This window comes from Octopus bimaculoides, chromosome 27 (genome assembly GCF_046866305.1).
Source record: "Octopus bimaculoides isolate indiv1 chromosome 27, ASM4686630v1, whole genome shotgun sequence".
In the NCBI taxonomy this organism is placed as follows: domain Eukaryota; kingdom Metazoa; phylum Mollusca; class Cephalopoda; order Octopoda; family Octopodidae; genus Octopus; species Octopus bimaculoides.
In genome coordinates, this window is record NC_142954.1 from 22,912,113 (window position 1) to 22,934,612 (window position 22,500).

At 39.7% G+C, this 22,500-nt stretch overlaps 2 protein-coding genes across 6 annotated transcripts in view; one reads left to right on the forward strand and one right to left on the reverse strand.

Annotated features, from left to right (window-relative positions):
- Window positions 1–22,500, reverse strand: part of LOC106882760 (adenylate cyclase type 6) — a 103,815-nt gene that overhangs the window by 56,160 nt on the left and 25,155 nt on the right. The window lies entirely within an intron of this gene.
- LOC106876814 (cholecystokinin receptor type A) overlaps window positions 1–22,500 on the forward strand; it is a 156,580-nt gene that overhangs the window by 32,846 nt on the left and 101,234 nt on the right. For 2 of the 4 annotated variants that reach the window (XM_052977301.2, XM_052977297.2), the window contains exon 2: window positions 8,991–9,157. The gene's annotated coding sequence lies outside the window, so the exon portion shown is untranslated. Of the gene's footprint in view, window positions 1–8,537; window positions 8,619–8,990; window positions 9,158–14,028; window positions 14,134–22,500 lie in introns of those variants that run through there. The other 2 variants (XM_052977302.2, XM_052977299.2) reach the window with 2 other exon arrangements.

The following is a 22,500-nucleotide window of genomic DNA, read 5'->3' on the forward strand; positions in this document are numbered from 1 at the left end:
TTGATATATATGTATTATATATATATATATATATATATGATATATATATATATATATATATATATATATATATATATATAGGGAGAATTCACAAAAAAACAAAAGACGAAGACAGGTGGTGTAGACAACAAACAGATGTATTAGTTTAATGCTCGGGAAGTGAAGAAGTCTTTAACGTTTCGTGCCTATGCTCTTCGACAGAAAGGAACAGGTGTAAAAAGGTTGAATTTAGATTCGTCCTAAAGGCAGTGCTCCAGCATGGCCACAGTCAAATGACTGAAACAAATAAAAGAATATACCTGTGAACATATACATATATACATAGAGACACATATATGCATATACTCATTTAGATATACTAATATGTACAAACGAACATACATACATACATACATATATACACATACGATACATGCAGTTATGTATTAAAAGAATATACAACTACAGGTTATATACACTCAAGTCGAAAGGATGTTGAAGATTTTTTCAACAACATTTATAAAAGATAGAATGGAAATATCACCAAGGGAACAACATAGTAACAGCAGTCAAGTGTTGGTTGTTAAAACAGGAACGCAGTATTCTCTGGAGAAAAGACAGGCTTGAAATTTGATACACAACAGGTTGATAGTGATGTAGAATGCATAAACATTCACAAATATGAAGGAATATTTGTCGAATATGTCTATCAGAAAAATATCAGAGAAATCATTGATCTACACTGCTTGATTAACTATGATGATGACGATGACAACAATAACAGCAACAAATTTGAAGGAAAATTGATGAATTACATCTTTTTGAAAAATTCCAGTGAAATTTTTGGAGAAAGGACATTGCTACATGGAGAAAGGACATTACTACATGGTTAAGAAGCTTGCTTCGTAATCACATAGTTTCAAGTTTGGTCCCACTGCATGGCATCTCAAGCAAGTGTCTTTTACAATAGCCTCAATCAGACCAATACCGTGTGAGTGAATCTAGGAGATACAAACTGTGTTGAAGCCTATTGTGTATATATATATATATATATATATATATATATATATATATATATATATATATATATATAAAAAATAAGACCAAATGGATTTTAAAATTCAGTTGTCTTATTTTATGCAAATGCCATACCTAGAACCATCACAATGTTGGATCTATAACTTGTATTGGATCATGAACCTATGTGTGTATATATATGTATATATATATATATAATAATATTAGGGACAAAATCTAAAATTACAGGTAAAAACTCAATTAAAATCAATTTATAAAAAATTAAAATTAAATTGAGCTTTACAGATTAAAATATATATAAATTTATAGTTTTAGGGAAAAGAACCAAGTTTCATGAACTCATCGATGAAAATCCAGTATCACATAGAAAAATTAATAATTAAAAGCACAATAAATGAGTATAATATAATACAAAGTAAATATCATAAGATAAAGATAATAAAATGATTATCTTTATCTTATGATATTTACTTTGTATTATATTATACTCATTTATTGTGCTTTTAATTATTAATTTTTCTATATGTGATAGTGGATTTTCATCGATGAGTTCATGAAACTTGGTTCTTTTCCCTAAAACTATATATTTATATATATATATATATATACACACACACACATATGTATATATATATATATATATATATATATATATATATATATGTGCATGCATAAAGTGATTAGAATCAAAATAAGCAACAAAGATATCCACAGGTTATGCAGTACGATCGTTTCACGCAACTCCATTTAAGTGAACAATGCAATCATTATATCAATTTAAATGCAGAGCAATCCTCAGCTGCACAAAGACATAGAATTTAATTAAATTAAATCAGATGGACACATTAGTATAATTTTACCTAAAATCTCTCTCCAAGAAGTTAAGGAGATAGACGAAGAACATGCTGCCTTCACTTCCACTTAGAAGCTACTAAGTTATCAGGAAGAAAGACTTGTTACAGATTTTGCTTGTCACTTTTATATGGGGTCAGTTTTAATTTATAGACTAGTTTTATCAAATCCTTGTATATCTAAGGCTCGGGTCTGTTAGGGGTAGGGCTGAGGGAGTCGACAGATATCATAGTGGGTATAGTCATAAAAATCAAGATTTATTTGAAGCAATATCATGGGATTTGGTAAAGGAAAACTTAAATCAAGATGTTAGCTGACGGTTAAGGGGGCTGGCCACTAGCAGACCATTGATAATGAAACAGGGGGGAGGGATCTTATCATGTGGTACTATAGTTAAATATTTTAAGCAATACTGCTATATTGTATAAAGTTAAAGTTTAGGGTTATTCAGAGGATTATTAAGAAGAATAATTATAATAAAAGGATGATAATGGTGGTGGTGGTGACATTGGTGATGATGAGGAGGAGGACAAGGAAAACAATGATAATGATGACAACATTGATGATGGTGATGATGGTGACGATGATGATGCCGATGTTGATGAAGACGATGATGATGGTGATGATGATAACTGTTGGTTCTGATTAAGGTGATAGTGACGATGGTGATGGTGATGAAGCACAAGACGACTGCAGCATCTGCAACAACAACAACAACAACAATGGTTTGCCTATATTCCATGGTGAGGAAATGTTACTGTTCTCTGCGATTGACGGATTTGACTGAAATGTCAAGATAAACCTCTCGACACAAATACACGCAAATACACACACATACCTATATGTACATCATCATCATCATCATATGTGTGTATGTATATACATATCTATTTATCTACCTATATATATATATACATATATATATAGACACACACATATATGTATGTATGTATGTATCTATATATATATATATATATATATATATATATATATATATATATTATATGTATATACATATACTACATATAAACATATACATGCATATACACACACATGCATACATATACATGCATAACATTATATATATATATATATATATATATAGAGAGAGAGAGATACATATATATATATATACATACATACAGCATGGAAAGTGGACGTTAAACGATGATGATATATATATATACATACATAAATACATACATACATAACATACATACACAATACACTCACATACATGCATACATATATACATATATACACAACCACAAATATACACATATATATATATTCATATACACCCACAACACACGCACGTATATATATATAGCCTGCGTGTTGGTGTATAAAATCTATATTGCCACTTAGGTATTTGTATACATCTAATTATATTCATGCAAATAAAGTTAATCATGTGTGTGTGTGTGTGTGTGTGTGTGTGTGAATGTCCATATTAGTCTTCTGTACTTTTTGTTGAGTGGATGTTGAATATGTCTCAAGTAGCAACAAAAATACCATTGTTATTTAGGACACTTTCAGCATTGGACAGACAGACAGGAAGGCAGGCAGACTGATGGACAGATAGACGGACGGACGGATGGACAAACGGACGGATGGACGGACGAACGGACGAACGGACAAACTGATAGACAAACGGACAGATAGACAGGCGGATTGAGAGAAGCAGACAGACAGGGAGGTAGACAAGCTGATAGACAGAGACAGGCATACAGAAAGACCGACAGATAGACAGACAGACTGATAGACGGAGAGACAGATAGATAGACAGGCTGATAGACAGAGACAGACAGACAGACTAACACATATAGAGAGACTGATAGAAAGACAGACTGATAGACCAAGTGTCAGAGAGAGAGAGAGAGAGAGAGAGAGAGAGAGAGAGAGAGAGAAATAGAAAGAGATAGAAAGAAAGAGAAATATTGATAAATGTAGATAGACAGAGACATAATCAGACAGACAGGCAAAGACAGAGAGAGAGAGAGAGAGAGAGAGATAAAGAGAAAGGCGACTGAGACATAGACAGCTAGACACACAGACAGACAGATTGATAGACTGAGGAAACGAGAGAGAGAGAGAGAGAGAGAGAGAGAAAGTGAGGGAGAGAGAGAGTGACAAACACGGATAGACAGAGATACGAACAGACAGACAGACTGATTAACTGACAGAGAAAGAGAGTGGGAGAGAGGGAGGGAGGGAGGGAGGGGGGGAGAGATAGACTGAGAGAGACAGATAGACCAGCAGATGAACAGACAGACAGACAGACAGGAGAGTCAGACAAACTGATAGTCAGGGACTGACTGACAGACTGACAGCTTGACAGACAGAGTGACAGACGAACAGACGGACAGACAGACAGAAAGACAGACACAGAGGAGTCAGACATACAAACTGATAGTCAGGGACTGACAGACAGACGGACAGGCTAATGGACAGAGGAATGGTTGGATGCACAGGTGTTTGTTGCAAAGATTATAGCAAAGATTTCTTCCCAATCCCATGGTTTTGGGTTCAGTCTCACTGAAGTGTCCTCCACTATAGCTTTTGGCCAACCAATGCCTTGTGAGTGAATTTGGTAGACGGAAACCGCATGGAAGCCCATCGTATGTGCGTATATGCATGTGAGTATATGTTGTGTGTGTAGAAGCCTGTGTCGTGTGTCTGAGTGAATGCTTTGCCAAAGGGCTTTCAAGGACTTTAAGAAAAAAAAACCTTCCTTCAATGTAAAACAGACGAGATTTAGCGAGAGGAAGGGAAACAACATCATCACCACCACCACCACCACCACCACCACCATCATTAATGTTCGTCCCTTTTCTATACTGGCATGAGATGGATGGTTTGACAGGAACCAGAAGACTGCACCAGGCTCCATTGTCTGTTTTGGCAGGGTTTCGACAGGTGGGCGCCCTTCATAATGTCAACCACTTTACAGTGTGGACAAGATGCTTTTTACATGGCACTAGCACCGGTGAGGTCAGCTTTGGCATAGTTTTTACAGCTGGATGCCCTTGTAGTGATTGTCAGTAAGTGACATCCTATAATTTTTATAATTATTGAGAGAATGAAGGGGTTACCATCTTGTACATAAGCGACAGGTATTTGTGAGATGTTCGTAATAAATCATAACATATTTATTACTGGATGTAATTCGTTAGCATATAAGGTTAATTGAAGGAAAAACTTGTAACATCACATGAACATATTTTGCAACCACGTCTCAAAGCAAATGAGGCGAACATCCGAGCGTGCGGGTGTGTATGCGAGTGGCGTGACTCAATGCATGTCTAGGAACTGACAAGCAAGAGTGGCGCGAAATTAGAATGTGTTCCTTTATATAAGGGATGAACCAGAAGTCCCTGACTTCCATGTCATCTGGAAGTTAATTGGAAGCTTCTAGAATGTTCAAGAGTTTTTGAGAAGGTCGAGGGAGATTACTCTCGTTAAATCCCTTTTTCGGTTTGCTCTCCTGCTTGACCGCTAGGGGTCACTACACCTTTCTTAATGCTGACCACTTTAGAAAATGGCCTGGGTGCATTTTATGTAGCACCAGCACTGATGAGGTCTGGTTTGGTACAGTTTTTCACAATTAGATACCCTTCCAAATGCCAACCATTTTACAGTGTGGCCTGGATGCATCTGGCTGTAAAAAACAATGCCACCATAATACGTACCCCTCTAACCCGTACTGACTCTGCTGATAGCCAGATCCAGCCTGCAGTTGACAGCTGGTGTTAGTAATGGAATTCCACATGTCAGCAGTGTTTGGACACTGGAGAAGTGTGTGCAGAATGGAAACAGAATTGAAATAAGATGCTAATGAAAATAACGATGATAATAATAACAACCATAAAAATCCTTTCTACTGAAGGCACAAGGCCTGAAATTTGTAGGGAGGGGACTGGTCAATTACATCGACCCCAGTGTTTCACTGGTACCTAATTTATTGACTCCAAAAGGATGAAAGGCAAAGTCAACCTCGGTGGAATTTGAACTCAGAACGTAAAGATGGATGAAATGCCACTAAGCATTTTGTCTGGCAGGCTAACAACTCTGCCAGCTCACCGCCTCCTTAAATAATGATGATGATGATGACAACGATGATGATGATGATGATGATAATAAGAACAAGAAAGATTTCAAATTTTGGCACAAAGCCAGCAATTTCAGGGTGGCGTAAGTCAATTACATGGGATGGCTAATTTGACATGGAGCTGGCTAGCAGGGAGCTGTCCGGACTCTAACTGTCTGATGGGGCATGGTTTTCTACAGCTGGATACCCTTCCTAGTGCCAACCACTTGACAGTGTGTTGGGTGCTTTTCATGTGTCACTGTCTTGAGTGTGTTTATGCAGCACTGGCTGGGGTGCATTTATGCAGCACTGACATAGGTGCATTAACACAGGCTCTGGCAGGGGTGCATTTACAGAGCACTGGCATGGGTGCGTTTACGGAGCACTGGCAGGGGTGCATTTACAGAGCACTGGCATGGGTGCGTTTACGGAGCACTGGCAGGGGTGCATTTACGAAGCACTGGCAGGGGTGCGTTTACGGAGCACTGGTAGAGGTGCGTTTACACAGCGCTGGCACAGGTGCTCTTTAATAATGAGTTTCAAATGTTGGCACAAAGACAGCAATTTGAGGGAAGTGTTAAGTCGATCAAATTGACCCTCATACTCAACTGGCACTTATTTTATCGACCCTGAAAGAATGTACAGACAGATGAGATGCCACTAAACATTTTGCTCAGCTTGCCAACGCTTCCTGCCATCTCACCACCATAGTAACAAAAGAAATGATCCATGCATGGTATGAGTCTAGGCCATTTATCCCCCCCTCCCCCATGGACAATAATCCCCACAAAGGACAACAGATGATGATTTAATACGTCTTAATATATAGGAGAGAGGGGTAATTAACCAAGGGAAGTAATTGTCCTAGGGGGTAATTGTCGGGGGGAATTGTCCTATGAGAGGTAATTGTCTTCCGGGGGGGTGGGTAATTGTCCTGATACGCATGGTTGTTGGGACTTCGTCGCTTACGACGTCGAGTGTTCCAGTTGATCCGATCAACGGAACAGCCTGCTCGTGAAATTAATGTGCAAGTGACTGAGCACTCCACAGACACGTGTACCCTTAATGTAGTTCTCGGGGATATTCAGCGTGACACAGTGTGACAAGGCTGACCCTTTGAATTACAGGCACAACAGAAACAGGAAGTAAGAGTGAGAGAAAGTTGTGGTGAAAGAGTACAGCAGGGTTTGCCACCATCCCCTGCCGGAGCCTCGTGGAGCTTTAGGTGTTTTCGCTCAATAAACACTCACAACGCCTGGTCTGGGAATCAAAACCGCGATCCTATGACCGCGAGTCCGCTGCCCTAACCACTGGGCCATTGCGCCTCCACGATACGCATGGTATACATCAGTTAAAAAAAAACGATAGTCATGTGATCCTCCTGATGCAGGAGGACCTCTAAGGTCAATCTAGGAACTCCCAGCATCACCATCAACCCCCCCCCCCCCCCCCCCCACTCACCAAGGGCAAGTGCCCTCTGCCATTGTTGTTTTGTCCTCGGACTCAATGGTTTATACTTAGAATGGGGCCACAATCAAATGACTGAAACAAGTAAATGAATAAATGAATATACATTCATACACACACACACACACACACACACACATGCATGTACATATACACACACACGCTAATGCTACAACTAACAAAAACAAAACAATAAAACATATGTACATACACACACACACATACATGTTGACACAGATATACACAATATACAACATGCACATGTACACACACACACACACTCACGTACACATACATGCAAACACACACACACACTAATGCCAGTATCGAAAAATGCCAAAATGAATTCTACTACAAACACGACCCCTACCACCATCACCACGACCACCATTATCACTATAATGATGACAACGACAATGATAATGATGATGATGATGACAATGCCACCGCCACCAACCACCACCACCACCACTACTACTACTACTGCCACCACCACCACTACTACTACTATTGCCACTACCACCACCACCACCACTACTACTACTGCCACCACCACCACCACAACCACAACCACTACTACTATTGCCACCACCACCACCACCACCAATGTGACTACAACCACCACCTCTTTCCCTGCCACCCTAACCAAATGAATAAACAAACAACAATATTAATTCTTCCTGCTGCTCCTCTACCCCTGCCACCCCACCACCAAATATCTCTCCACACTCTCCACACCTCTCTTCACATCCCTCATACCTCCATATGCTCTCCTCCTCCCCACACTCCCTATTCTTCCCTCCTCTCTTCTCTCTTTCATATCTCTCCCTTCCACCTACTTTCCTCTCCTATCTCTATACTCTCCCCTCCACCCTTCCCAGCCCATCCTATCGCCATACTCCTTCCCCTCCCCCATTCCCTCCCCTTCATATTTCCATACTTCCCCTCCCCTCCTCCTTCCCCCCTTCCCTCCTATCTCCATACTCTCCACTCCTCCTTACTCCCCCCCACGTACTCCCTTACTCTCCTTTTACCCCCACCCCTGCCCGACACTTGACCTCTCCCCCTCCTGTCAAAATAAAATACAAATATATTGAAGTGGAACAATAAAAGGCAAATACAAGCATTTAAAAACCAATTACACACAGCCATGCCTGTCTGTCTGTCTATCTGTCTGTCTGTCTGTCCACATGTATGTATAATTTCTTCTGTTTTTAATTACTTGGTGCCTTCCTGTTAGGACGGAGCTGGTTTCTAACAAAGATATGAGACTCCATTGCTGGAATGTAGAGAATGAAAACAATGTCATATTATGAACTTGAGAAAAGTCTTACATATTTTTATTGTTCCACTTACAGATTGTGTTTTTAAATGTGTGTTAGTTGGTTGGTTTCTTTTTCAGAAAACCCCCCAGCTTTCCCAGAGTGTTGCTTAGATATTTACTTATGAAACCATGTGTATCAATTATTGTTTGTATAAATGTGAATTTATTATTTGAGTATCGATGCTGAAGGTTTTGGAGTATATTTCCTTTTTACTTTTTATTTATTTGTATCCTTTCTAGAAGGAAGGAGCTTGTTTCTAACCAAGAAACAAAATGATCAATAAGATTTGGACAACAACAACAACAAAGATTTGTTATACAGGCGTACCTCAGCTTAAGTCGTTTCAATTTAAGTCGTTCTCGATTATACATCAGATTTCAAAAATAATATATAAACAGAAATCAAGGTAAGTCATTTTACTCGAATTTACGTCTCTTTACCACAAATATTGGAATCGTAAAATCACCAGAAAACCGTTAAAAGCACATAAAATCATGTTACTGTACAATAAATAAGTATAAAAGCATATAAAATCATATTAAAATGCGTACAGTAAATGTTAAGATACACACCATAAAGTAGTGTAGCTTAGTGAACAAAATCATGAAATCTTGAAATCACCAAATTGTATGTACGTATTGGTAAATTTAAAATAATTTAGTCTTTTTTACTATTGCGAAATAATAATAATAATTGAATTTGTTTTTTAAGCTTACAAAAGACTTTTATTTTACCATATCTTATTGGAAACTACATTCATATATATATATATATATATATATACGACAGGCTTCTTTTAGTTTCCGTCCACGAAATCCACTCACAAGGCTTTGGTTGGCCTGAGGCTATAGTAGAAGACACTTATTTCTTTACTGCCCACAAGGGGCTACACACAGAGGGGACAAAGAAGGACAGGCAAATGGATTAAGTTGATTATATCGACTCCAGTGCGTAACTGGTACTTAATTTATGGATCTCGAAAGGATGAAAGGCAAAGTTGACCTCAGCGGAATTTGAACTCAGAACGTAGCGGCAGACAAAATACCGCTAAGCATTTCGTCCGGCGTGCTAACGTTTCTGCCAATTCACCGCCTTTTAGTAGAAGGCACTTGCCCAAGGTGCCATGCAGTGGGATTGAACATGTGGTTGGGAAGCAAATTTCTTACCACACAGCTGCACCTAGGTTTCTGCATGTGCGTGTATGTGTATTAGCATGAACATGTGTGTGTATGTAAACATCACTGTATGTGATTGATTATGAATGTGTGTGTGAGTGTGTGTGTATGCGTCTATCTGTGTCTCTATGTTTTTATGTTGACATGCATATGTGAGTCTTTGAGGGTGCATGCATGTATATGTGCATAGACATGCATGTATATGTGCATAGACATGAGTGCATGTATATAAGGCATTGTGATAGAGGACAGTTATGTAGAGATGTTGTGACAGAGTATTATAGAGAGGTGTTGTAACACGTGATGTGACACAGCAATATGAACAGCTATTGTGACAGTATTATGTAGTGGTGTAGTGTCATAGTATTATGTGGAAATGCTATGACAGAATATTATGTAGAAGTGTTGTGACACAATATTTTGTAGAGGTGGTGTGACACAGTAAATATGTGAAGGTAAATGTGTAACACAGTTATGTAGAGATGTTGTGACAAAGTATTATGGAGAGGTGTTGTAACACAGTGTCATGTAGTGGTGGTGATGTGACACAGCAATATGTACAGCTATTGTGACACAGTATTATGTAGTGGTGTAGTGTCATAGTATTATGTGGAAATGCAATGACACAATATTATGTAGAAGTGTTGTGACACAGTATTTTGTAGAGGTTTTGTGATACAGTAACATGTAGAGGTATTGTGACAGTATGATGTAGAGGTCTTGTACACAATATCATGTAGAGACGTTGTGATAGTTTTATAGAGGTGTGACGTCTCAGTGTTATGGAACGTTTTTATGACACACAGTGATTATGTAGAGGTTTTATGGACTCTATTATATGGAGATTCAGTGACACAGTTTTATGTAGAGGTACTTTGACATATGGAGGTTGGGTTTAACCTTCAGCTGTGAAATTAAATTTCATGGTTATTCCAGTAATGACATTAAATAACTACTAAAAATAGAAGTGGTGTTTTCTGCAAGTCATGTTGCCTCAATAAACTTGACATATCTCAACAGGAAATAAGTTTCAAATATGACATTCTTCAACAAAACAATGACTGCTATATAAGACTAGTTTTCTGTAATTCAGGGTATTGAAATCTTGAGGGGAAATGTTTGATTTTTGCAGTAATGGGTTAAAGAAGAATAAAACTCATTCTTTTAGTACAATCTAGAAAATTTGTGATGATAAAAAAATATACTGATTACTATAGATTATATGACAGTACTGCCTGATTGGCACCTGTACCGGTGGCATGTAAAAAGCACCATTTGAGTGTGGTCAATGCCAGCGCCATCTCACTGGTCCCGTGCCGGTAGCATGTAAAAAGCACCATTTGAGTGTGATCGTTGCCAGTGCTGCCTGACTGGCTCCTGTGCCGGTGACATGTAAAAAGCACCATTGAAGCGTGGTTGATGTTAGTACCGCCTGACTGGCCCTCGTGCCAGTGGCATGTAAAAAGCACCCACTATACTCACGGAGTGGTTGGCGTTAGGAAGGGCATCCAGCTGTAGAAGCTTTGCCTGATCGGGTTGGAGCCTGGTGCAGCCTTCTGGCTCGACAGCCCTCAGTCAAACCGTCCAACCCATGCCAGCATGGAAAGTGGACATTAAATTACAATGATGATGATGATGAGAGAAATTATTATTTCTAACTCACTGAACAAGAGACAAACACAGACACACAAACATATACACACACATACATATATATATATACATATATACGACGGGCTTCTTTCAGTTTCCGTCGACCAAATCCACTCACAAGGCTTTGGTCAGCCTGAGGCTATAGTAGAGGACACTTGCCCAAGATGCCACGCAGTGGGGCTGAACCCGGAACCATGTGGTTGGTAAGCAAGCTACTTACCACACAGCCACTCCTACGCCTATACACACACACACACACACACACACATATTTATGTATATGTGAATGTATACAGATAAATAGATAGATAGATAGATAGATAGATAGATAGATGGATAGACAGAGAGATAAATGGATGGATAGAGAGAGGTGGAGGGAAGGGTGATGGGGGTTGCTTCCATTGATTACAATGTCACCTCCGACCTATATCTGCTTTGTGTGGAGCACAATTAGTCTCGTGCCTTAAGATGAGAAATTGTCATTAAAAGCAATTAGTTTACTGGGGTGACTATGAAGATGCAAGCACACATCTGCTTGTAAACCTGAGTGAGTGTATATATATATATATATATATTTGCATTCACTCAGGTTTATAAGCAAATATATATATATGTGTGTGGGTGTGTGCATGTATGTATACACACACCCACACATAAATATACAGGTATACATACGTACATACATACATATATGTATTATATATATATATATATATATATATATATATATCAAATATATATATGTGTGTGTATATATATGTATATATATATATGTCTGCATGAGAGAAAAAGAGATAAAGGAATAAACAGTTGTCTTAAGAACCTCGTTAGCTTACAGCTGTTCATACATAAGTATATATATGTATGTATATTCACAAATACACACACGCACATATATATAGACATATACACAAATGTATTATGCATAAATATGAATGCATATATTTTGTATGTGTGTATATTTTGCTATAAACACACAAAACATTGAAGTGTTATGAACGGAAGGTTGTTAATTATTACTAATTACAGTTTGTGTAATTTAATACCATTGTAGGTGGGTATATACATAGACATACACATGCATATATGCAGAGAGAGAGAGAGAGAGAGAGGGAGAGGGAGTAGGGAGAGTGAGAGCGTAAAGGGTGGCATGACAAAAGATTTCAATAGATGACAAGAGGTGAGAGTTTTCCAATAGATGCCAGCAAGGAAGAACATATATGAAATGATGATGATATATAATGAATGAGTGAGTGTATATTAGTGTATACAAACATGAAAGGAAAGCATTCAATACAAGGTATGAAGTAGAACAAAATTTAATTGAAACTTTGTCTTCACTAGCATGGTAGGATGTTTTGTCTCTTCACATGAAAGGCAGCATGACTTTCTCAAGCACCACCTGATATATCGAAAGAGGAAACTTCATGTCATGCAAGTAAGCATCCAGGTTTGATTAATGTATATATTATATTTCTGTTGTCAGTTTAAAAGCAGAAATTCCGAGGAGGAGTGGATTTCCAGTCCCCTCGCACCCACCCCTTTTAGGATGGTAAGGAGGGTGATGAAGGCAGAAGTGGTAGGCACCAGAACCACTTCGGTTTGTGGCAGAAATTCCAAGGAGGAGTGGATTTCCAGTCCCCTCGCACCCACCCCTTTTAGGATGGTAAGGAGGGTGATGAAGGCAGAAGTGGTAGGCACCAGAACCACTTCGGTTTGTGAGGAAAGCTTTGGTAGTTAGAGGGGTTAGAGTGAGAGAGTTTATAAATAATAGGAAAGCTTGGAGAGTGTTTGTGGATGGACAAGTGAATTTGATGTTGCTCAAAGGGGTATGGAGCCAGCATGATGTAGAGGGGCTAAACCAGCATATGCTGGTGGGCCCCACTGCTGATATCGGGGGTTGCATTCTATGCCTTGCGCTGAGCATAGGATGCAGCTCACCTCTTGAGCTGGGAAATGAATGGAATGCCTAGTGTTTCTCTTGTTGTGGCTAGCCCCTCACTCAGAGTAAAAGGTAGACTGTATGACGCATGTATACAAACAGCCATGCTACATGGTAGTGAAACATGGGCCGTGACTGCTGAGGACATGTGTAAGCTTGTAAGGAATGGAGCCAGTATGCTCTGATGGATGTGTAATGTCAGTGTGCATATGCGATAGAGTGTAGGTGCCTTGAGAGAAAAGCTGAACATAAGAAGCATCAGATGTGGTGTGCAAGAGAAGCAATTGCGCTGGTATGGTCATTTGGTGAGAATGGATGAGGATAGCTATGTGGAAAAGTGCCACAGCCTAGCGAAAAACTGAAGGGCCACTGCAATAAGTGTGTGAATCTGAGAGGGGAATATGTTGAATAAAATCATAATTAACTAACCATTCTGTTTTTTCTTTTACCCAAAACCCCAAAAACTTTTCTGCCCCATCCTCTCATGCATACACGTCTATATATCCAGTCTTACAATCAACATGGGATAAGTGAACATTACAATAATAACAGCAAGAACAACATTGGTACCATCATCATCATCTTCACTGCAATGAAAACAACCTGTAATCAGGTAAGCAATATCTGCTAGAAATAGCAGCCAAATCTCCCTTAATTCACATCTTACTGACTTAAGAACGAACGGACACAGTTATATATGTTATGTCTAAAACAACGAATACGAAAGACAGGGTGGCCATGGTTGGAATGTTTGGGTCAATTAGGATTGACCTGGGGTTAAATGACAACGACAGAAACGACAGCATCAATTATTGCTGCAGTGAAAGCTATCCAAGGAAATTATGAAAGCATGAGGAAAAGTAAACAAACACACACACACATATATATATATATGTATATATATACCAACACATACATACACATGCAATGAAATACAAACACACACACACACACACACACACACACACACACACACACACACACACACACACATATATATATAGGAGTGCATACAAATGCACACATGCAACGAAACACATGCAATCACACGTGCATGCACGCACACACACTTGAATGCAAGTTTATGTAAACATGTTCTAGAAAATGCTGTCAACATCATTATCACCACCACCACCACCACCACCACCATCATCATCATCACCATCATCACTAGTAGTATTATCGTTCCTTTTATAATTTTATAATTATCAGCGTTGTCAATACTGTACCAGTCGTGATTATGACAACGATCACAATAATGATGGCGGTGGTGGTGGTGGTTGTGGTGGTGATGATGGTGGTGGTTGTGGTGGTGGTGGTGATGATGATGATGATGGTGGTGGTGGTGGTGATGATGATGATGATGGTGGTGGTGGTGGTGGTGATGATGGTGGTGGTGGTGGTGGTGATGATGATGGCGGTGGTGGTGGTTGTGGTTGTGGTGGTGGTGATGATGAGGATGATGATGAAGAGGAGGAGGATCTTCCTCATTATCACTGTTCTTTATGTTATTCATTATTGCCATCAATATTTCATCCCCACCACTACCACCACCACCACCAACTTCTTGTGGTGTTCCCTTCATCTATGCCCCTGCAGCAAATAAAAGAAGTTATCATTATTATTATTATTATTATTATCATTACCTTTGCACAGCTTCTAACGCTGGAGATGTACTACAGTGTCAGCTGTTCACTACCAGTGAACTAAGGTAACACCTCTTATTTTTCAAGCACCTTCCAGAGTATTCGAGCGGTTCCAAGCAGTGTTGTTTTCTGCAAATACCCCACCCTTATTGCAGCCCCTATTTATTCCACGTACTTCTCTCGATTTTTGCTCACTGTTCCCAGGGCTCCAATAATTACTGATATTACTACCACCTTTCCCATCGACCACAAGTGCTCATCATCTCAAGCTAACCTGTCATATCCCTCGACTTTTCTTTCTCCCTTATCACATACCTTGTTGTCAGCTGGGCATGCTATGTCTATGATCCAACATAGCTTGTTTTCTTTCTCAATTAAGATTTATGTCTGGCTTCCTATTCTCTATCTCATGGTCGCACTGAATCATAAAATCCCATAGGATCTTTGCATTTCTATTTTTGACGATGCCTTCAGGTTTGTGGTCGTACCAATTTTTTGCTCTGTCAAGTCCATACTTGTTGCAAAGTGTCCAATGGACAAGCCTGGCTATATTGTCGTGGCGTCTCATATTCCTTCGGGGCTGGTGGCATACATTGGCCGGTAATATGCCATACTGTTTCACCGTTTTGTTCACAGATTCTGCACTTATCACTTTCTGTTGTGTTGTCTATTCTGTATTTTACGTAGTTTGTTCTTAGCGCTTGCTCTTGGGCAGCACAGATTAGAGTCTCCGTTTCCGGTTTTAAATCACTTTTAGTCATCCACAGCCATCTTTTTTCTCTGTCTGTCTTATCTTCAGCATCCCTATGAAATTGTCCATGCATTCTTTTCTTTACCCACCTATTTTCAGTTTCATTTGTTTTCAATTTCTTGTATAGTGCTTTATCTTTGCAATCTTTCATCTTACACAAGCGTGACCTTCCTACTTCTAATAATAGCAGTTCTGTGGCCTGTCATCCTTTCGGGGTCAATTGAATAAGTACCAGTTAAACACTGGGGTCGATGTAAGCAACTTAATCCTCTCCCTCAAACTGCCCTTGTGGCAAAAATTTGAAATCATGATTATTATTATTATTTTAAAATAAAAAATGGTCTGTTGTCTTCTGCTGAACCGGGGTCATCCCTTGACCCTAGGGTCACAGCAGGTCCTCATCTCATGGAGAGTATACGGCGTAAAATGTGTGCAGAACCTAGCAACACTATTGTCTTAAGTTCTCCCACGTTAACACTGCAAGGGAGTTTGTTGAGCTGCTTATCAAGGCCCTTTTTAATTAGCCCTAACACTCCAAACACCACTGGTCATGTGCTGCTTTTCATTCTCCACATCTTGGTCACTGTGTGTGTGCATATGTGTGTGTGTGCGTGTGTAATATCATCATCATCATCATCATCATCATCATCATCATCATCATCATCATTATTATTATTAGTATTATTATCATTGTTATTGTTATTATTATTGTTATTATTATTGTTATTATTTTTCTCAGAAAAGTGGCCAAAAAAAATGGTAGAGTGCCAGAAGAATACTTTGTGGAATTTATCTCTGTATCTTTTACTCAATGAGTTCAGTTCCCACTGGGGTACATTTTGACCTTTCATCACTCAGGGATGCATGTATTTGTGTGTGTGTGTGTGTGTCTGTGCATTTGTGTACTTGTCTGTGTGAGCGCATGTGTGTATATGTGTGTGTGTGTGTGTGTGTGTGTGTCTGTCTGCATGCAAGCACATGTGTGTGTGCACATGTGCGCGCATGTGTCTCTGTGTGTGTGTGAGCTCAATATGTTGTCACGTGTGTGTGTATGTGTGCATGTGTGTGTGTGTGCATGTGTGTGTGTGTGTGTGTGCGTGTGTAATAATGCAGATACACGCCATGGCTGTTTGCCAAAAGACAGAACAAAAATAAAATGGAAACAAAACACAATGAGGCGGGTTTTAAGTCGTCACATGTCTCCCCATAGCTGTAAGTGGGGGTGGTCACCTGGGTTTTGTCTTGTTACCAATATTTTCCATCTCCATAAAGAGGTGAAGGAAAAGACAAAAAGAGAGTATTCGCAGCAAGTGAGAAAAATATTGGCTTCAAAGCTGAATGTCAGAAACAATTTCGGCAATAGACTTGCATGCATTTGAAGTAGATTGGTCTGGCGCTGGAATCCTGAAGTGAACAGAAGAGGAGCCAAAGGAGATGGACATGAAGTCAAGAAAGTTCCTAATGATGCATGGAGCCCATCATCCATGTGCAGACACTGATCTCCTATACATGAAGGGAGCACATGGAGGAAGAGGACAGAGGAAGTGAGGGAGATTGCATGTGTATTGAACTTGAGAGCTTAATGAGATTCCTAGCGCAAAGTAAGGAAACCTTGCTAGTGACAGTTAGCGACGAGGGAGTATTGAGAGCAGAGAAATAAGGGAAAACAAAGGAAGAAGTACAAAAAGGATGTAAAGAAGAATTATGCAAGAAGGGACTACGCAATCAATTCCATGTAGTCACAAGAGAAGTTACTGGAAAAAATAGGTAGGATTGGCTGATGAAAGGAATGCTAAAAAAGAGACCGAGAGCACTATACTGGCAGTGCAGGGCCAAACTCTGGCCAAAAACTGGAGGGTCAACCTTAGGAATGAGCAAGTGTCTCCGCTGTGCCGCATCTGCAATAGAGTGGATGAAACCATTGACCGTATCACGAATGCCCTAGACTTGCCCAAAGCTACTACAAGTTGTGGCAACACGACCAGTTAGCGGAAGTACTACATTGGAGACTGTGCGAAAAGTCGGGGCTAGAGAGGGACAAGATGTGGTATGAGCACAAACCGCAGAGAGGGGCAGAGTTGGAGACTAGCAAAATCCTCTGGGATTTCCCAATCCAAACAGATCAGGTGCTAGAGCATAACAGACCGTACCTAGTGGTGGTGGACAAGGTGCACCACGTATGCTATATAATTGGTGTTGCATGCCTCTTTGACCCACGAATGGTCAAGAAAGAAGGACAAAATACCATTATTGTTAATAGGAATAATCCTTTCTTCTATAGGCACAAGGCCTGAAATTTTGGAGGGGAGGAGACTAATTACTTATATCGACCCCCAGCATTCAACTGGTACTTATTTCATTGACCCCGCCCCTGAAAGGATGAAAGGCAAAGTCAACCTTGGTAGACTTTGGACTAAGAACGTAAAGACACAAAATGTCGCGAATAATAACAGTAATAATAAGTGATGACGATGGTGATGATGATGATGATGGTGATGATGAGGATGATAATGATGATGGTGGTGGTGATGATGGTGATGATGATGATGATGATGATGATGATGATGGTTTCCATTCAGCTTGTAGCAGGAAGCTGCATTGTAGAAATACTTGACAAGCAGCTGCATAAGAAAAAGAACGAGGACAAGGAAAAAAGAAGAAAAATAGGAAGAAAAATTTTCAGAAAAAGAAACAATGTACACACACACACACACACACAGACACAAAGACTCACACACACACACACACACAAAGACACACACACACACACAAAGACACACACACACACATGCACATACAGAGAAGAAAAATAAGTAAATAAAATAAAAATAAAATATATATATAAATATGTAGATATATAACTGAATGTCTGGTTCTGAGAGAGCAATAAATATTTGAACACCTAATTTATTTGTCTTTCGTTGGCGGCGGTGGTGGTGGTGGTGGCAGTGGTGCCGATGGTGCTTCAAACACTACCAATCTTCCCTCTCCCCACCCCGCTGCTGCTGCTGCTATGGCGTTACCATTCTCTGGCCACCCCACTTCAGAGTGTAGAAGAGATAGCAGTGGGAGATAGTGTGACAGAGGTGGTAGCAGTGGCGGCGGCGGTGGTGGCGGTGGTGGTGGTGGTCATAAGAGCAAAAGTTGACAAGCAGAAGCATCTTTGGTTAAATGCTGTGGAAAAGAAGAAGGACAGGAGGAGGAGGAAGAGGAGGAAGAACAAGAAGAGGAGGAGGAAGAGGAGGAGGCATTGAAAGTGTTAAATGTATGGAGTGTCCTTGAAACAGAAAGTGATTCACCTCCACCTCACCCCTCCCGCTTCCACACACACACCAACAACGAAGCTCCTATGTGGTCAGTCTACTTGTTAGAAATGACAACTAAATCTTCCTCAAGTGATACTCTGCTGCTTTATTCAAAATCATTTTATCTTCTACTTGTTTCAGCCACTAGACTGTGGCCATGCTGGGGCACCAACCTGAGGGGTTGTAGTTGAACGAATTAACCCCAGCGCTTACTTTTTTTTTACACCTGGTACTTATTTTATTGGTATCTTTTGCCACACTGCTAAGTTACAGTGATGTAAACAAACCAACGCCGGTTATCCAAGTGGTGAGAAGGACAAAAACAGACAGACACACATGAAGGGCTTCCACACAGTTTCTGTCAATCAAATTCACTCACAAGGCATTGGTCAGCATGTGGCTATAGAACTAGCCACTTGCCTAAGGTGCTGCACTGAGGGACTGAACCTGAAACCATGTGGTTGCAAACCAAGCTTCTTAACCACATAAGAGTACTCATTCACAGGCATACTCATTCATAAGAGTACTCACTAAGGGAATTACTCAATCAAAGGATATTTAATCAAGGGAGTATTTAATTACAGAGGGATCATGAGTTCAAATCTCAGACTGGGCGATGTGTGTGTTTATGAGTGAAACATCTAAGCTCCACGCGGATCTGGCAGAAGGAAATGGCAAACTTCTTTCTGACTCTTTTGCCACAACTTTCTCTCACTCTTTCCTCCTGCATCTAGCAGCTCACCTGCGACGGACTAGCATCCCATCCAGGTGGGGTACCTATACGCCATTGAAACTGGCCCTTATGAGCCAGGCATGGCTTGAAAAAAGAACAGACAAAAACAATGTCCCACTAAAAAAGAGCAAAAATTCTGGATCTCATGCCCCACCACAATTTTTCCAAACTCCATTATAACTTTCTAGAAAATATATCCCCCACTTGTGATTGGAAAAAGCCAACCATATTTTTAATATTTTATCACAATTATTTAATACAAAAGAATCTACCAGTAATTCTTTTATTTAGTATTCAGTACTGACTTCTCATAATTATATACGTTCCTTAAAGACATATCCATACTACACCATTAGAATAGCGCTATACTGTAACAAACAGGTCTTGATGCTATTATTCTTGGCTGGAGGGATTGGTTTGGCTAGATTGAGTAGAGGTGGAAGATGTTTGCCGTGAAAAAGACATTTTCATTATTCCATGTCCCAATTCAAAAAATATAGAAATAAATTTTGGATCTCACACCCTCTACAATCTTTGCAGGCCTCACATGTGGGGTGCATGCCCCACCAGTGAGAATCGGTGGTTTAAACCCTTTCAAAATCACAAATATTATAACAAACGTTTAACGGAATCTTAATTCTCGGTATTTGGTCTCCTTTCTGTGAAATATATCATCGCTACTCATGAATAATGGCCAAAAGTACAATATGTGGTTTGGTGTTACTTGAGGTCAGTCATTGAGGCCTGGAACTGCTCAGAGAGAACAAAGCAACAACAAAAAAAAAAACTACAACAATAAAAACATCAGAAATACAATTTCTGGTTTTGGCACAATGCCATAATTTGTGGTTACTATATTACATCGACACACATGCACACATACATATGTATACACACACACATGCACACATACCTATACATGTATACATAATACACACACATGCACATATACACATACACATGTGTGCATTCACACACATACACATATACACACGCATGTGCATATTCACAAACACGCATCACACATTAATGTACATACACATACAAGCATGTATGCGCGTATGTACACACACAAATGTTCGAACATACACACTCACACACACACACACACACACACACATGCACACACAGACGCATACACTCACATGCACAGAGAGTCTCCGAGTGACGAAAAGGTCAAAACGGACTCCAGTGGAAACTGAATTCACAATGTAGGGAGACAGACAAATTCCTCACAGTATCAAGTCTGGCACTTTACCGTTTCTGCTATTCCACTAATAATAATAATGATAACGACAACAACAACAACAATAATAATGGTTTCAAATTTTGGCACAGGGCCAGCAATTTTGGGGGGAGGAGGAGGCTAATTGATTACATCAACCAACCCCGAAAGGATGAAAGGTAGAGTGGATTTTGACGGAATTTGAACTCAGAACATAGAGATCACTGAAATGCTGCTTAGCATTTTGCCTGGCTTGCTAAGGATTCAGCCAGCTTACCGCCTTAATAATAATAATAACAACAACAACAACAACAACAACAACAATCCTTTCTACTATAGGCACAAAGTTTGAAATTTGGGGGATGTGAATAGTTGATTACGTTGACCCCAGTGCATAACTGATACTTATTTTATCGATCCCGAAAGGATGAAAGGCAAAGTTGACATCCCTGGAATTTGAACCCAGAACGTAAGGATGGACGAAATACCGCTAAGCATTTTGCTTGACGTGCTAACAATTCTACCAGCTCACCACCATAATAATAATAATAATAATAATAATAATCCTTTCTACTGGAGGTACAAAGCTTAAAATTTGGAGGAAGGGATTAAGTCAATTACATCAACCCCAAAATGTAACTGGTACTTATTTTATCGATCCCAAAAGAATGAAAAGCAAAGTCGACCTTGGTGGAATTTGAACTCAGAATGTAGCTGCAGATGAAATACCGCTAAGCATTTCACCTGGTGTGTTAACGATTCTGCCACCTTGCTACCTTAACAACAACAATAATAATAATAATAATAATAATGATAATTGATACATTTCTGACATTTTTTAGTTAATTATTAACAATGTTTTCTTTTGGCAAGCAAAGAAATACCAGTGAATAAAACAATAAGTGACAAGTAATATCTAAAAATGGTTTGTCAGTGTGTCTCACGGCGCCAGGGGATATAATGGAAAAGGCATTGCCCCAGAGGATGGTTGGGGAAGTTAGCAGTCTCCCTCTGCTGGCTCAAGCTGAAAAAGGAAGCGTTTGGGCATCTAAGGCCATGCTTAATGATCACATTGAGAGTAGCATAGTGTGAAAGGTGACCAGCACTATAATGCCATGACAAGGGGCAGACGCTAAAAGGATCCACAGGGGATCAGCAACAGCATTTGTGAGGGCTCAAAGAACTACTTAACTCTATTCTTCGTTATTTTTAAAATTAATTGCAAAAACAAAAAACAAACATAGGCGTAGGAGTGGCTGTGTGGTAAGTAGCTTGCTTACCAGCCACATGGTTCTGGGTTCAGTCCCACTTCGTGGCACC